A 15,447-nucleotide genomic window follows, 5' to 3' on the forward strand; every position below is an offset into this window, starting at 1 on the left:
TGCTACATTCTTCTCCACAGCAGCAAATCTTTTTCACTGGTCCTTTGCCAAAGGGTATCCAACCCCGTGGAACTGTCTTCGGCTACCTTATCCTGCTGGAGATTTTCAACTTCCATTTTAGTGACTAAGGGCCTGATTTAAATGTTGACTGTAACAGCCCTATCTTCGAGTTTTTGACTGAAAACCCATCCACCGCCTTGGAGATCCATCCACTGTTTTTGGATGTTGCCGGTCCCATAAGCAGAAGCACATATTTGAAACACCGCCTACGTTGATGGTAGGATAGGGAAAAGTGTCTGCTGGCGGGACCCCAGTGAACCTTCTCACTGTGCAGATGTAGATGTGCCTAACCACCAACCAAAAAGTGGCGGTCCAACCTACACTACTGAGTTGAAGGATTTGGTGGCGAAATGGGGTGAAAACTCATCATTTGTTCTCGATTCCACCTCTGTTTTCAACTGGACACAACTGGACAACACCTGCTTTTGCTGCTGCCACTGCCCTATGAAGGAAACACTTACAGCCCCACACCCCACCTCCTCCTCCTGTAACCGGACTCGAAGGTAGGCATGCATTGCCAGGGTACGTTGGGTGCCCGTTGCACAGGAGGTCAGGACCACTGCAAGCATATACATGTCACAGTAATTATTTTAAATCACTGTGACATACATATGTCAGGGAGACAATTGTGTCACACATGGCTAGGGGCAAACTTGCATAACACGCATATCTCACACATACACACATCATTGTGGTGTCATTGTTCATTGCCAAAAGAATGCTGGCACCACAATGTTGGTACAATCACATTTGACAAAGGTGCCCATATGTGCGCATTGCAAGGGGACCTGTACTGGTAGGTTTGTGCTATCTGCTGTGTATGTGAGTCAGTACGTGTGTGTGTGTGTGTGTGTGTGTGTGTGAGTGAATTGGCTGGTGGAGGATGCTGGAGTGGGTGATGTGGTTGTGTCTGTATGTGTGTCACTTGCTTGTGAGATAGATGTTGTGTTGCGGTGTGACACATTCAGGTGAGTGTTGTGAGGCATATGTTGTCACGATGTGTGCAGTTGTGCTTGTGTGTGAGTTTTTGTGTAGCTGAGTGTGCGGTTGTGTCGTGTGTGGGTGCAGTGTCAATAATGTGTGTGTTGTGTCATGGATGTATGGCAATGTGTGTTTTCGGCATGTACAAGTTGTGTGGGTTTGGACTTGTAATTTATAATGGTGTGTATGTGATGTGTTGTATAGTGTGTAATGGAAGGGCACACATATGTCTAAGGTACAGTGTGTGTGTGCCACTTACCTTTATTCCATAGCCCCCGACCATTGTGCGAAGTCCATTGCAGAGCCTTAACATCTAAGTACGACAGGCTGAACACTGGCGACTTGGCGGTGTTCTTGGGTCTACCGCCAACACGGCTTGGCGGTAACACCATTAAGATCTAAATCGGGCCCTAAGTCCAAATGTAGAAATCTTCACTGCAGCTTCAACCCAAGGCTATCCGACAATGACGCTTCCTCCTCGAACACCTCCTGCAGCCTTGCCCTATGGAACGTTACCTTCCCAGACATTTTTCCTCTACATTTTTTCTAAGTCTGAAGGTAAGCGCTGACCAGGCCCAATCCACTTCTTGTACCTGAATCCCGCTTTGTCTCAGCCGGCCATAACTTTCAACTTTGACCAAGTCTCGCACAACTAGATGTCCGCCGTTGGCGCTTTGATCTTTTAGGCGCTAGTTTTCACTAAAAACTTTTACAAAATCATAACTCTGATTCTACTGATTCAATTTCTGTCGTTTTGTTTCAAATAATTTCTTAAAATGTCCTCTATTTTTCTAGATTTATTTGGGATTTTTATTTTGTTGTGTTTTTACTTTATTACTGTTTGTGTGCTGCAGAGTCTGGCACACATTTGGTGTCTTCAGACCTGTTGAGTCACACAATAAACACTGCATGGCCTATATTTACACTTGATAAAATCCTTGTTTTACTGCTTGAACACATATTCTGGTGTTGCCTGAATCTTCAGCAAAGCCATTAGTATGAGTGGCCCAGAAATCAAGCTGGGACGGGTAACTGGTGTTTCTGTGATGTGTTACTCTGGGTGATACTTTTCATGTCTGGTATCCCCGAGGGTGGATCTGCATGTGTTACCAGGGGCAGATCTTCCGATTCATAACTTGAATACTTTGTCTCCAATAAAAACCCTACTACTACGGGTTTACAAGTGGGAATTGCTGCAGAAACATAGGGCCTGATGTACGACAGTCAGCTTTTGTGACTCACCAATTGCGATTTTTAGCAACTCGCAATTTGGGAGCCACAAAAGCTGATGTACAACAGTGTCTCAGACACTGTCTGCGGTTCGCGAATGGATCGCAAGCTACCTGCCTCATTAATATTCATGAGACAGGTCGCAATTTGTGACCCATTTGGGAACAGCCATCACTCATAGGGATCTTGGCTGCTGGGGTCAGCAGACCACCATGTCTGTGAGTGCTTTTTCAATAAAGCAGTTTTTTATTTTTTTAAATGCAGACCGTTTTCCTTAAAGGAAAATGGGATGCATTACAAAAAAGGAATGAAAAGTTTCCTTTTCATTTTGTGAGTGTATTCCCGGTTGCAAAACAATCATACACCCTTGGCATGCCCTTCCTAATAGCGAGTCACAAACCTTATTTTGCGAGTCAGAAACAGGTTACCGACTTGCAGAATAGGGTTGGTACATTGTACAAGCCCATTAAGCGATCGTAAATCTCAAATTTTGCTCTTTGCAAGCACTAAATAGCTTTGCACATCTGGCCCATAGATTCTTGCATTTATTCTCGTGGTATAGTGGGCAGTATGGGAAATCATGGGATCTGTTAGTAGTACCAGGACACAGGTTACCAATACTTCCAGCCTCGGTAATATGAGATACGGTATTGCCCAGTCTCAATTTCTGGCTGTCCGTAATGTGGCTCAACAAACACGATAGCCTTTACACTCTTGGTAATCATTCATTGGGAATTCATCAGAAAAAGTGGCTCACCATACACGGGGCGTCAGGGTGTATTTCACAAGAAGCGTAGACAACAGTTTACACAATTATGACTTTGACTAAATCTTCCCGTTTATTGTGGTCTAGACTGGATTTATACATTGAAAAAATTAAGCCTCCTTGAATAACACCCCCGCACAGCTCCGAAGCGTTGGTTATCTTTTCTGTATTGTTTTTTTCCTCTCAATGCATACTGTTACCCACCGTCTCCTCGCCCCCCTCCTTCTTTTTTACTTCCCCTCCTTATCTTTCTTCTATGGGCCTCAACCGCTACATTTCATCATCCTCTGTCTATATCTTATATTGGTTCTATGTAATTGTATAATTGTATAGTACTTATTTTTGCTGTACGAATGCTTGTTTTCGGTTGTAAAAATTAACAGTGCAGTGCCTATACATTTGACACATGGCCTTCTCTTTCTGTATTGACATGTGCTGAAACTCTCCAATACAAATTTGTTGAAAAGAAAAGAAAAAAAAGGGTGGACTGTTAGGTGAGTGCAAAATGCGTGACAATGTTTGGAACTAGAGAGTGTAATACAGAATGTGGTTCGGGGGTGCAGTCAGTCAGTACTGCTAGGTGTTTGCACTTTACCTCCTCTGATTAGCAAAATTGTCCACTTTCACGACGAGTGGGACAGAAACAACGGAGATTTGGTGGCAGCTGTAGAAGCTTCTGTTCCTTGTTTAATAGCATCGTGAGCTGCACTTGCCCACGGGTGACCAGTGCACTTACTCAGCCTGGAAAGATGTCAGCCATATTTCTATTTTCACCTATTTTGTGCCTGTCTTTGGAGTGTGCATGTGAAAATCATTGTTCGTCTGCTTGCCCCACACCATTTTGTTTTTTGGTAGTATGTATCATGCAATTTACCAGCAAAATTACTCCGTGTGACACCATGATCATGTCACCTGCAAGCTCGCACCGGCACACCAATATCGCGCTGTTCTGCACACACCTCATTCTGACTGGCTTTCCTCAGCACTCCGACAATTTGCGCTCCAAAACGTGACATTGAAAAGTCATACATTTGGGAAAATTATCCCTCATTTTCAGGTATTGTTACTTATGTCAACCATTCACCCCCAGTCAGAGATCTACGCCTGAACCAATCGTGTTTTTTTTTTTTTACTCACAACAACATTCCAGTTTGGACCCAGCCATATGCAAATCAGTGGTGACCCTGCTCCCTATGGGAACAGTCCAGCCTGAACTGCCAGGCCAGGTCCTCCCCGGACTGAGCACAAGCATCCTGGGACCGCTTTCAGAGTATCGCCCCCCTCTTATGAGCCAGGCTAGCTCGACTCCAATTGAAAAGCATACACAGCTCAATATATGTTGGCCTTTCTAGATTTGTCCCTTTGTATACTGTAGCTCAGTAAGGCAAAACTAGATTAGTTTCACTCAAGAACACATGGAAGATAGGTGCAAAGGAAATTGCATTATAATTGTCTATAAGCAGATCTTAGCTTCGACACCCCAACATTTAGAAGATAATGCCTTTATCTGAGGTTAGGTAAGGTAGATTTTAGTTGATTTCTAGATAATCATTTTTTACCAAACCAATCTTAGTGTTATTCACCCACCTTGATGACCTTGATAAATCCCTTCCATATACTATTACCTTTGTTTTACTCGTAATCATAATCATTTTCATTGCTTATGTGTAAAGTCTCATTAAGAGAGTTGTGTCTCTAACAGTCTGCTCTTCCCTTTGCTGTACAAACAGTTGTAATAACCCCTCTAAATCTGCAGCTGAATGTAACATAATTGATTGATATTTTCCCACATTGTACACCAGTAAGTATGTTGAAATATGGCTACGGTGGATGCTTCACACAGCTGTCATGTGGTAAGCGTGCGAGGACTCTGCATAGCCAGTGAAAGAGTTTTAGTGTTCTGGAGCGGAGGTTTTGAAATATTTATCATGATCACTGACCTGAAATTAAAGTCCATGGTAACTCTCGCCCTACTTAGCCATGAGTCTTTTAGAACCAGTGAAACGCAATCATCAGTGGTGTACACACGGATTACTGCCATCAAATTAATACCGCGACATATGCCCTTGGTTTTCCTTACATTTCCTCCCTCTGTCTTAGTCTGCAGTGATATGATGCTGTGAAAGCTTTTTATCATCAATTTTTTTTACATTAGAAATACGCGTAAAGAAAACAGTTTGGAATCCGATTGACTGACGTAGTGTATCTAGTTGTGGCAACTTGTATTTGGAGTGTATATTGCCATTCGTAGGGATGAGAGAATAATGCCTTCTGCAACATATTAGACAGCTCCTTCCTCGCCCTTGGTTTTGCTGTGTTTGATATTCTTCAGTTCTGTGTCCTTCTGCACAATCAGCAAGCACGAGGACAAAAGTAGGTGAATAGACTTCCGAATTCTTCTGCATTAACCTGTCATTGAAATACTGTAGTAGCCTGAATGCCATGTTACACAATGATTTAATGGAATGTCAGGGTTATGAGGGATTTCTGGGGAATGATTGACGATACAGACCAGGGCTGAGCACCTAACTACATCTGCTAATGGTAGGATCATTTATATATCCAAATAACTTACAATAAACTCACTCTCCTGTTAGTCAGATATTCTTTATTCAATTACTTAAAATCATAAAAGAGATATGTACGTCATACAGTAAAATAACTAAAAAACATTCACGAATAGTAAAATTGATGACCAGACAATATAACACAATCCATAAAAAACACTCCAATTAAAAGTATAAAGTACAGACATATAAGATGCACCTCATGTCCAGATTAATAACAGTTCTCAGGGCTAAGGATCCAATGGGACTAAGGGTTTCTTTCTTAATCGCAGGGTCCCTACTAAAAAACTGGCTACATTGAAACAAACTCTAGCGCTTGTCAACATCTGCAAGAATTAAAGGGCTGTCTGACCTGCACAAAACCCAACCCCCTTAGTAGTGAAACAATATGCTTTTGTCTCTCTGAACTATTGTGTTCAATGAACATTACAAAGTGCATTGTATCTTGTGGCGAGAAGTTGTCAAAGCTACAACGGCTCAAACTGCATGCCACATTCCAACCTGGCTGATATACTAAGAACCTATGGAAAAGGTTCATTCTGAATCTGGTGAGTAGGAACCGATGCCGGGGAGTAGTTACTATATTGAGGTAAGGTACAATTGCAGGGCCTGATTTTAACAAAGCAGGGGTTCCTGCATTTAGTTGGCTTCTCTTCTGCTTGAGCCAGGAATAAAACATATTTACTCACCCATGCCAACTATCTTTTATAAATTGTTTCAGGGGAGCTAAACAAAGCAGGATGATTCATCTTTCCCATGACCAATCTGATCTAGTTAAGCCACGAGATATTGTTACCCTTCTCCAGTGCTAAGCAATCCTTTGGAACAATATGATTCAGTTTGAGTTCTGGATTAGTCCAAATCTTGAGCCACCTACTCACTGGGCCCAAGGATAAGAGGTCAGGGACATTACCAAATACATCATGTGCAGTGTAAGAGGCTGTAGACTGTGGGACTGCTAACAGTCCTCTCAATAATGTATTCTCTTCCACCTGTATTTCAGGCATGGGTTTATAGCCCCAAATATCACAACCATAACTGCTCACTTCACTGCATTTCGAGTGGTATACTTAAAGAAGGGCCTGGATGGGCTTGGAGCCCTATCTTTCGGCAAAATCTAAAACGGCTGTGCCAACTCTGGCCATAACATTTCTCTTGAGCCTCTTCAGTGCTGACCAGGAGTCCCTGTTGTGAAACAACACTGTCCAGGTATGAGAAAGCAGTGACCCTAGTGATCTCAACCCCACCCCCGAATCATTTCTTCAAGCTGTTATTATTTTGCTTGGGGCCCATAATCATGACGTGATTTTGTGTAATTAATGCTTAGATCATGTGAGCTGATGAAATCCACAAAGCTATCTAGAAGACGTTGCAACCCTACCTCCGTTCGGGCCAGTAGTACGGCATCATCAGCTTATATTAGGGCTGGAATTAAATAGGAGCCCATACGTGGGATATCAGTGTTAGTTGCACATAACTTAAAGGGCCCAGCTTGTTAATGTGCTGGGTAAAGTGTGATGGAGCAAGTATACAGCCTTGCCTAACACCCCTATTTACGATGAATGAGAGGGACAGGCTCCCGTTCGTGTTGTACCTCACTGCTGCAGTTAAATTAAGATGTATGTCCAACAAAAAAATTAACCATCTTGCGGGCCATACCCAAATCCAAAAGCAGGGCCCAGAGTTTTGATCTATTGACTGTATCGAAGGCTGATGTTAAATCCATAAAGGCAAGATGTAACCCGTCTCCCTTGAATACTGTATATTTTAACAAAGGTAAATTAAGGCGGAATAGAAATGATTTCATTTTCAGGAAGCCTGTCAAGGATCACTCTCCCCATAACCTTAACCATCGAGTCAATTAATCATATAGGACTATAGCACCTGAGATCAGATCTAGCGCCCATCTTGGATATCAGAAGAATTATGGATTTCGACTAGGACTGTGGGAGACCAGCCTTGCTTGCGGCATTCAGCACATGGGTGAGGATTTTTGCTCATAGGGCAGGGTCGCACTTAAATAGGTCTGCCGGCACCCCATCAGGACCGGGTGCCTTATCTTTAGACATCAGTGCTATTGCATTGGTGACCTCTTCTTCTTCGAACCTTAACTTGTGGACTTCCCCAGTGCGCCAGCAACTAATCTTTGGGGAGACAACCACCCCACAGCCTTAAAATAAGCAACCCATGTGTCAGGCGTTACTATGCACTCCAAAACACTATTATCTATCCCAGAAAAAAACCGGCCAATTAACAATCTCCCAAAATCAGGAGCTGTTCTTCAATACTTCTGAGTGAAGTCATTCCAGCCAAGCCTCCTCTCTAATGTCCTTTTTTCTCTGGAGTAGGGCCTGTTTATATTTCCTTCTACATAGACAACCCCCATTCCTAAATCTTGGTTTCTTTTTCAAGGCTGATGTAAGGTTATGGTGTGCCTTCAGGCAACATTGGTCAAACCACTTCTCCCGGCCGTCTTGTGGTTGGCATCAGCTGCCCTCAATCTCGTGGCTACATGACCACAAACACGAGTGTAAGCACCTAATAAGAAAGTTGGGTCTGAGTTCCCCTTTAGACATAGGTCCATATCTGGGGTACATATGGTAAATAGATCATCTAAAAAAGAGTCTACCATGACCTTGCTCCACTTTAACCTGCGTGCTTGGTCCTGGTTGACCAAATCAATATTCATATGGCCAGTGTCAGAAGGGGCATCCTTCTTCCACCGCCATTCCAAGCTTAAAAACATGGTGTTATGGTTGCTGAACTGAGACCACCTCACCTCGTTAGACAGCACCTAAGGTGTTAAAGCGACTGAAAAGAAGATGTGATCAGTAATAATATTGGCATCTCGCCCCTTAAAGGTGGGAACCTCTTTATCCATCCTAAAAATCTCACTGCAAACCAAGTTAAAATTGGAGGAAATTTCATCCAATATACCTCCTTGTGTGGTATTTTCAAACAGGTCATAATCAAAATCCTCCCGTAAGTTATTACTTAATAATGAGTAATTAGGGAGGTTAAGATGAATATTAAAATCTCCAGCTAACAAGATCATACACGAGGTGGTGTCAGTACTACAGTACGAATTTAAAAAGGATCTGAGATTTGTTGTAGACTCATCACGTGTGGAGAAAGCCATCAAGTTCAAAAACTTTACAACTAATAAAGGTGGTGCTTTTGCAAAATTTAAATGCACTGCCAGTAGGTGACTATCCCCTGTGTCGACCTGTCTGTTCTTCCACTCTATTACTAAGGAGAGCATTGTCCCTAGGCCCCCCCTTGGCTCTTCCTGATTGCGAGGGCAGCAGAAAAATAAAAAGCATATCTATCCAAGAAAAAAGAGCTATCCCTAGCCCAAGTTTCTTGAAGCACCAGCATATGCTGTTCTAAAAACAGGGATAACCAGATTGATTTTCTCTCAGCCACTCCTGCTATGTTCCAGGACACCGCCTTCAAGTTAGACGCCGCCTTGGCTTCTTTTTGTCCCTTTTTTTTGTCCCACTCCAAATGGATTATCTCTTGCTTGAGCTGCATTAGGCCCCAAAGAGAAAGTGCAAGGCTGTGCTCACTCAGATTGTCGTGGGGACTGTTTATCTGTAGCAGGGATAGTCAGTCATTGTTGTCTAGGGTGCTGGGAGACATCTATTAGCCATTGTGACATTAGCTACCTGAACTCTCCTCCTCTGTGGCCCATCCCCAGTTGGTAGCCTACTGCTCCGCCCATGGGCAGCTCTTCTTACTGGAGGATAAAAACTCTAGGGGTAAAACCTTATTACGACTGTTCAAAGAGCAAACCTGGCCCATGAGGTATAAAAACTGGCCTGCCATAGCTAAATTATCAGAATTTACGATAATGCTATCCCCTTCCAGCTTTTTCTCTGTATGGGCAATCCAGTTAACTCTTCTTGCCTTGATTATGTGACTAGTAATGCTAATCACTGCCCTGATGTTAGTGTAGGCCCAATGTATAACTTTCCTAATAACATCAGAGGAAAACTCTTCTTTCCCCCCGGTTGTAGAGGTAATACATTTGCCAGATCAACCAACAAAGAGGTAGATTCCGGGGGTAGCTGCAACCTACTACAGAAAGCGGGGCGCTGACCTGCAGATGATGAGATGCCTAGGCTATTGGATGGTTTGGGCTGTATCCTCGAATTCCTGGCCCAATCCAAGCCTAACTGCTTTGTTGCCTCGGGCCCCTAGAAGAGCCCATACAGGGATCTAATCCCACCCGCATCCCATTGACACTACCTACAGTGAAGATGGTATCTGATTGGGGAAATATGGGTTGTTGCAATAGTTTGGGTTGCCTAGGCTGCACCCTAACATCCGGTTTCTTATCCCCCTCCTTATACGATTAGCAGGACAATTTAAAAACAGCTGATTCTAAGGATTTCAATTTACCAAGAAAATCATGCGCCATACTTTTAATCATCTTGACAACATTATTCAACAGATTATTAAACAGTGGATCCAAGTCTCTCGCCGCGCAGACAAGGCACGCAAATTCCCCAGAATCAGGTAGTTGTGACAGTTTTTGCCAGGCCTAACCCTGTATTCCTGGCCTTGGCCGTGTTTGATTTCCTTTTAACAGTCTTAGATTTAGCTCTCACATCCTTGGGAGACTCGTGAGTAGAAGCTCTCTCTCCTACTCTACTACTGTTGTCTCACAACAATGTCAATGAAGACAGGATGAGAGCCCACACATCCAAAGCACAGTGGACTAGCAATCTTTACAAGTTGGCCAGACGAGCATACCTCAATGGTAGAACACAGAATACCAAAAATGAACAACACACCAACAAACACTGACACAGTCACTCACACATCCAAGCTTAAAAACAAAAACAGAGAAAAGGGCATGTGATATATTTCATACCACACACTCGTGCCACAAAAGGGCAAATTGCTTGATTTAGAGCTATTGGATTTGTAATTTCTTAACTGGACTTTTCTTGCCACAAAAATTGGTCAACCCTGCCTCATAATTTGGTATTTTCCTGCCACATAATTCCAGTGGCCCTGCATATAACTAAAGTGCTTTTATTTACACTCATGCCACAAAGTTCAAATTGTGTTTAAAGCAATTGGAATCTTTCACCACGCAAACCCATCCCCTGTAGGGGCATCTAGTGTTTTAGCAAGAGGTCTTTTTCAACCCAAATAGTCATCCCCTGTAAGGGCCTTTTGTGTTCTAGCAGTGGGACTCTTTCACCACATGGAATCATCTCTTGTACAGGCATATTGTCTTTTAACAAACTGGTATAGTTTGGTGGTAGTCATAATAGCAGCATGTTTTTTGTGGTGTCCTTTTTGCATGCACAGTTTGATGCTGTGAAATGTTGCACAGTCTGATGTTTTTGTAGTCTGTGTTTTTAATGTATTTCTTAAGGTGGGAGGAATTTGTTTTCTTGTTTCAAAAAGATGGAGGTGTGTAGTATCCTGCTTGCCAGGTTGCCCACTGGTGTAATGGAATGCCAGGGTTATGATGGTTCTCTGAATGATGGTTGAGCCAGACAGACCAGGGCTGCGCATCTAACTAAATCTGCTCATCGGGTCATTTATGTATCCATATAGCCATATAACTAACAATAAACCCACCCCTAATGTACTCGCATTGTCTGCGTAGTTCCACATGTCAATTTACATCACAACAAATACCTTAATAGTTCAAAATGTCACTGAAATACCTCATCATCTGATCACTTCACTCCCAATTTTAGGGTTCTGTGTCAGTTCGTTTAAATATTCTGTTTAGTGTCTGGGGGCCAGATGCAGGAAACACTTTGCGACTCGCAAACGGCAAAATCTGCCGTTTGCGACTCGCAAATGCGTGTTTCCAATGCAGAAATGCATTCTGCGAGTCGGGACCGACTCGCAAAATGCATTTTAGAATCGCAAATAGGAAGGGGTGTTCCCTTCCTATTTGCGATTCCTAGTGGTATGCAATACCATTTGCGACCGCATATGCGGCCGCAAATGGTGTCGCAGTTACCATCCACTTGAAGTGGATGGTAACCCAGTCGCAAATTGGAAGGGGTCCCATGGGACCCCTTCCTCTTTGTGAATGGACCCCAAATTATTTTTTCAGGGCAGGTAGTGGTCCAAGGGACCACTACCTACCCTGAAAAAATACCAAAACTAAAGGTTTCGGATTTTTTTTAAAGTGCAGCTCGTTTTCCTTTAAGGAAAACGGGCTACACTTAAAAAAAAAAAAAAACTGCTTTATTTAAAAGCAGTCACGAACATGGAGGTCTGCTGACTACAGCAGGCCTCCATGTTTGCGAGTGCCCATAGTCGGTATGGCGCCGCAATTTGCGACCCACCTCATTAATATTAATGAGATGGGTCATTGCGACCCCATACCGACTCGCAGACGGTGTCTGAGACACCGTACTGCATAACATTTTGCGAGTTGCAAATAGCGAGTCGCTATGACTCGCTATTTGCAAGTCGCAAAATGTTTCTTTGCTACATCTGGCCCTTAAAGTGTAGGCAGCGCCACAGGCAACGCAAGGGGGTTGCTTATATTCTTCTACATTTTATAGAATGTACAATTCATTTGTTTTGCATTAGCTTTAGTGTACTTATTGAATAGTGCGAGGGACGATTTGTTCTTTGCGTTCTTTGCTTAGCATGATATTTGCTTGCTATACTCGGGGTTAGTGGCATCTCGCGCCGTGGAATATGGGTGGGCGTGTCGGTGTGCATGGCTGAGCCGATGTCTGCGACACGGGCCTCTGGTGCAAATAAAACTCCCCTTCACAGGCCCCGATGCGGTGTTTTCTTCATCTAGTCAGACACTTCGTGGTAATTTAAAAATGTATGTAATTGATGGATGTAAATATTTCCATCAGCATGTCGTTAGAAAGAGGATAAGCCTCTTTCCTCACTTCCGTTTACCCTGGCTCTTGATTGTCCGCGTGTGAGTTTTTATCAGACCGTACTGTTCTTCTTCCGACGTTAAAAAATATTGCTTTCAGTCGCTTTAAGTGACACGATGGCTGCGTATTTTAGTAACATGCTGCGGTGTGCTGGTAAACAGCACTGTGCAAACAGAGCCCTCGCCCGCTCAGACTCCGGAAATAACTTTCTTGTAGGAAAGAAACAATGGAAATCCGAATGTAATCCGCTCTGCAGTTCCATCTATTCTAGTTCAGGAACTGGGCGGATCAAAACATGGCTCCTTGCAGAGTTGTTTGATTTTTTACTGACAGAATAAAACGAGGTGCTGGGAATGCTTTCTGGACTGTTTATGTCACGCACGAGGTATAAAAATCAAAGCATTATGTAGCACAGCCATTTTAAAATCTCGCCTGGCTAGAGACTCTAAGGCATGCTCGGGGTGTTCTGATATAATTGCTTACCGCGCACTTGGTCACTCTAAGAATCCTGGCGCTTGCTTGCTGTAAAGAGCAGCCGATTATTGTCCTGTGATTGAGGCACACCTATTAACAACACAGGCAGCAAACTGCCTGATTTACCTTATGATAGAATCAGGACATCTGCAGAAAACGCATTGGACTCTTTAGTTCCATGCTGAGCAGTTAAAACAACAATACAGAGTTGCAGCGATCTGTGGAAATTCCACAATGCTAAATCGATTGTGTTCATCCTGTTACTGCCAAGAACGGTGATAAACCTCCTGAAATAGGTGTGTAAGTCTGTCTGCCTAAGTAGTGCAGACCAGCCTACTACGACACCCACATGCTATTGATTGCTGGACCTATAAAAATCTCAGCTGTCAAAAGCTGGTAAACACAGCAGATAAAGGTAAGGACTACCCACGCCTTGTATATGGTATGCAGAATATGGATATTTTCTGACCTACCTCATATTAGAGCTACAAATTCCAGTGCCTACACCAATGGGTGAAAATTCTTCCATGAGCAACATTCATTGCAGAAAACTCCAGCAGTGGATTTGCTGTGACAATGTCAACCTATTTAGCTGCACCTACACCAGCGGATTTACCTATGCTACTTAGTAATAGTGCAAAACCCTTAGGGGCGTATTCACAAACTGCATTGTGTAGTACATAAGTCGTTCTACAGTAGTACTAAAAGTAACTACAAAATGCTGCTCATCAACCTACATGCAAAGATATCTGCACCCCCTTATCTTTTATGTGTGGGCATCTCCACCCGACTGCAGCGGTCTCCACACACATTAAGTATATGTTTAGTAGTAAATATGTGAGGGACAAGGCACAACTGGAACAAAGGGAATACTTACGACTAAAGGGGGGGATAAAGGCAGGGTCCATAGAGGGATCTCCAGAGGGACAGACACCCAGAAACAAAAAAGTAAGCCTATTGCCATTCACAAACTCCCCTTCCGTAATTACTACAGCCAAAACGGACCCACAACAGTGGTTAATGTACTGCATCTCAGAGCTGGAGTAAGTCCAGCACTACACTTCGCCAACCACAGGTATTACAACTAGCTGTATACAAACTTTGGGAGATAACGTCTTAAAATAAAACCCCAGAGGAAGTAATGTTAAAAATTAACGTTTTGTTTTTTTAAATACATGTAAAATTATTTTAATGTGAAAAATGTGCATGACAACTACATTTTATTTTATTTCAAAATAATTCAATGACCATTTTAAAATTTTAAAAAAAGCTGTACCTTAATTTTTTGAACAATTCATTTAAATTAAATTAATTTTATATACAACTTTTAATACATAATGAATTTAAACATTTTACTTTAGGTGGGTTTATTTCAAAACACAACCTTAAAAAATAATTTTAATGTAACTGAATATATTTTAAATTAGTTAAAAGATTAATTTAAATAATAGTAGAGTGATATGAAAACATTAATTTGTTTTTGTATTAATTTCCTTACTTTATCATAGGGAGATCTCTGTCCCAGTTGCAGAGGTCTCTGCCAAGTATGCAGAATGCGAAATACGTTTGTAAAGTCACTTTTAATAACTTTTTGATTGTGTTTGACGTTTTTATTGACTCCAACCTCTGGTTAACCTGATAGGGAAATGTAAGCTTTCACTTTATGAGTAACTTTACACTTGTAAATAGTGAATAGCCAAAAGTAGTCAAGTTTCTCAAAAGCATAAGAGTAACCTGACAAGTGTAGATGTGTAAAGTACATTTTGTGAATAACTCCCTTAATTGGGCAGATTTTCCACTCCTGCTGTTACAGAAGTAAAATGTAAATGTAAATTAGCACTTGTATAGCGCACTACTCACCCGTTAGGGTCTCAAGGCGCTGTACTCATACCGCTATGGAACCCCTCCTGGCTTTTCCCTGTGAGGCGCCCACTCCTGAGCACCCCCAGGGTGAAGCCAGGCATCCAAGCGCTGTTGGGGCCGTTGTGGAGATTAAGCAAGCTATTGCCCAGAGTTGCAGAGTGGGACCCATGAATTAGATTAGGCACCGAGGCGAGAATTATCTGGTCAAGGGGAATTGAGCCCAAGACCTGCCGAAGCGGGACTTGAACCCTGGTCTTGAGCCAGATCTCTGCTTCAGGGTCTGCCGCTCTAACCATTGAGCCACACTTCTCCACAGTGGTAAATCTGCCCCGGGCAGAATCAGAATCTCTGCCTGATGGGCTCAAAGTTAATTTCTATAAGTGAAAAATAGAAGCAGATACAACTTGCAAAATTTTGCCATCTTTATGTAATAAGGGATGGAGCAAACGGATAAGGTCGTTTTCCATGAATGGATAGGGCTGTATTCCATAAAGCTTTCCACTGAAAGCTGTGTTAAGATTACAAATTATAAGATCAAGCAAATTGATTTTGTTTAAAACCTTTTTCATAATTTAAAAGTTCCTTCTGAAAGAAAAGGTTAGTTTGAAAATACTTTATCGTG

General features: G+C 42.5%; 1 protein-coding gene across 9 annotated transcripts in view; it reads left to right on the forward strand.

Moving 5' to 3' along the window:
• STN1 (STN1 subunit of CST complex) overlaps nucleotides 1–15,447 on the forward strand; it is a 426,801-nt gene that overhangs the window by 336,847 nt on the left and 74,507 nt on the right. The gene's annotated exons all lie outside the window — the stretch shown is intronic.

This window comes from Pleurodeles waltl, chromosome 6 (genome assembly GCF_031143425.1).
Source record: "Pleurodeles waltl isolate 20211129_DDA chromosome 6, aPleWal1.hap1.20221129, whole genome shotgun sequence".
NCBI lineage: Eukaryota > Metazoa > Chordata > Amphibia > Caudata > Salamandridae > Pleurodeles > Pleurodeles waltl.